Here is a 3,175-nt window from a genome sequence, read left to right as displayed (position 1 = left end):
TCCAGCTGTTTGCTTTTCTTCCGGCACCCTGCTGCCCACCCCCTCTCTAACTGAGGGCAGGAAGCACTATTAATCATTCTTTTGCTCATTATTGAACTGGAGTCTTCTCAAGGTCACTGACCCCCCCAGGGCATGGGGAAACCTGTTTAGGCAGACCACCCAGGATTCCATAGAAAAGTGGTCATTCTGAATGCAGGTGGTTGGTCTCCTGCTCAGGTTTCTGTTAAGACCCATTATCTCTGCCTTGATGGGCACTTAAGAGCATTAACTCCTTCATTCCCAAGGCTTCTAGCTGCTAAAGTTTTTGAATGTTCCAGGAGAATTATTGCCACACAGTCCTGGATGCCAGGAGCTCCAGTTCTGAAGAGCGAATACCACCCCAGGAAAATTACAGAGTAGGATCCAAATCAGAGCCAAGAAATTCCAGCAGGTACCTCTTAGAAAACTGAGAAGTGTTCTATATTATGGAATTGAATATACAGATGTTTTTCAGGGAGTTTGGGAAGAGTCTTTTGACATCTCAATGGCTTCCTCCATTAGATTTCCAGTGACTGAAAATTTACCATTGCAGCTTCAGTCCTTTTTACTTAAGATTTTGCCACCTGTAAAAATGCGAATACCCTTGGGAAAGTCTTCAAATTAAGCTTTATGAATAAAGTGAACCTTTTAATGAGAGAACTGATCAGATTCATTCTAAGTACAGGCTTTGATAGAAGCCAGTGACAATACTAAGAGGAGGGGTGTGGGAGTAAAGGCAGGTGGAGGGGCTAACAATAGGAGTAAAGGAAGAAGGAAGGAAAACTGAATTTGTGGAAAACATTTCTTATTATTAGTAAGGGCTATAAGAATTCAAGGACTGTAGGAGGAAAAAAAGAGAAAGGCGGAGGGGTGAAGGAGAGGAGACGGGCGTGGGAGACGAGCGAGTGTGTCTACGAGTCAGAAACTAGTGACAGACTGGTAAGACAAAAGATTAATTTACTTTAAATGCAAACATTGGGCAGAAAAGAGGTGATTTTTATAGAACAGACATGAGAGCAAAGAAGCTGATTTCATCATAGTAAACTGGTTAGAAGTACAGATAGAAATCCATACTTCTATTTTAAAATCATCCAATTTCTTTATTGGTATCTTACTTTTTTTCCACTAAAGCCTTCGAAGATGTACACGAAGCATGGAGACTTAGTAAATATTTGTTGAATTCAATTGAAACTGAAATGCTGCTTAACAATTTTTCTTGTCTACTCAGATAATATCACTACCCTGGCAAATAGGCCTGAGGAACTTTTGAATCCAGAATTGAAGGAAAATGAAACTTGTTGCACTGGGTTTAACTACCTGGCAGATGTCGGTGCTTTCTCCTCTACACAGAGCATGGTTGCCATTGCAGGGGAGGAAAACAAAAGACATATTATCAAGGGAAAAGCATACAAGTTTATTTAATGTAACTTTTATGTGCCATGTGAGTCTTCATAAGGAAATGATAACCCAAAGAAGCAGTTAAACCTGAGTGTTTTGTTGCTGGGCTTCATGAAGTTTGGAGAGTCATGGGAAAATGTGATAGGACAAAAAAAGCTGTGAGCTGATAATAGTAAACTGGAGGAAACTTTCAAGACCCATTCATTCAGATTCCTTTTTGCATCCCTCTGTCCTTGGAGATAAGTCTGCTCCTTTCCCCTGAATATAGGAAGGGCACGTCTCACCTGAGGGTCTTATAACCAACTTCATAAGAAGGTTAGAAAATCTTTCAGGTACTTGCTGTTTCTCAGATTCCCCAGCTCAAAATATTCATTGTGCCATGGTGCCGTATTTGGGTGTGGCCTGTACTGAACCCCATTACCATCTTCTGTACAGTTTCTCTACTTCTCACTTATAAACATCTATATATCTGTTGTGTCACATGAAGCCCTTTTTAAAAATTTTTTTTTATTTATTTCTTATTTTTTTATAAACATATAATGTATTTTTATCCCTGGGGGACAGGTCTGTGAATTGGTAGGTTTACACACTTCACAGCACTCACCATAGCACATACCCTCCCCAATGTCCATAATCCCCCTCCCCCTCTCCCAACCCCACCTCCCCCCAGCAACCCCCAGTTTGTTTTGTGAGATTAAGAGTCACTTATGGTTTGTCTCCCTCCCAATCCCATCTTGTTTCATTTATTCTTCTCTTATCCCCCTAACCCCCCATGTTGCATCTCCACGTCCTCATATCAGGGAGATCATATGATAGTTGTCTTTCTCCGATTGACTTATTTCACTAAGCATGATACCCTCTAGTTCCATCCACGTTGTCGTAAATGGCAAGATTTCATTTCTTTTGATGACTGCATAGTATTCCATTGTGTATATATACCACATCATTTTTATCCATTCATCTGTTGATGGACATCTAGGTCTTTCCGTAGTTTGGCTACTGTAGACATTGCTGCTATAAACATTCAGGTGCACATGAAGCCCTTTTTATTCTGGCCTTCACATTTGCTTTTCACATTTAATGTCCCCTATGAGACTTTTCTTAATGGACACAAACTACTTTGTCATTCCTGAGCTCTACACCTTCCTTTGAACTTCCATTCAACAGTCTTGAACACAGAACCTTAACATATGCTGAATAGGACTTTGATAAAGAAAGATCTAAAAGATAATGTGTGGATGGTAAGGAGGAGATGTGGATACTACTTCCATAGTAACTTTTGAAATAGTATTATAAAATATGCTAGGAGCTTTCTCTAAATAATGATTCTAAGCTCTAAATTATGGTTCTAGCGTAACCCACAGGAGTAAATCCAAACACTCTAGGGACAAATTGTCATGTTTCTTTCCTTTCCCTTTTCTTTCTTTCTTTCTTTCTTTCTTTCTTTCTTTCTTTCTTTATTCAGTATTTCTCTTTCGTCTACTCTTTGGAAGTTTACACAGGCCACTTGAGGTATAGGTTTGAATTCTATATCCAGTTAGGATAAATATGGGGTTTGGTTTCTGTGATGCTGTACAGTGTGGTTATTAATGAGCCCTACAGAGACCACAGTACTGTTGATCTCTACCACCAAGTCTTAGCACTAGCTTTCATGGTCCTTGGAGAAAAGATGGTCATCCTGGAGAGAGGCTGGAGGGAGGATGGAGGGAGAATGACTAAGCTTAGTAAAGAATGCCCAGAATTGGAGTGCCTGGGTGGC

Source organism: Meles meles, chromosome 6, assembly GCF_922984935.1.
Source record: "Meles meles chromosome 6, mMelMel3.1 paternal haplotype, whole genome shotgun sequence".
Taxonomy (NCBI): Eukaryota; Metazoa; Chordata; class Mammalia; order Carnivora; family Mustelidae; genus Meles; species Meles meles.
Note: the sequence above shows the minus strand (reverse complement) of the source record.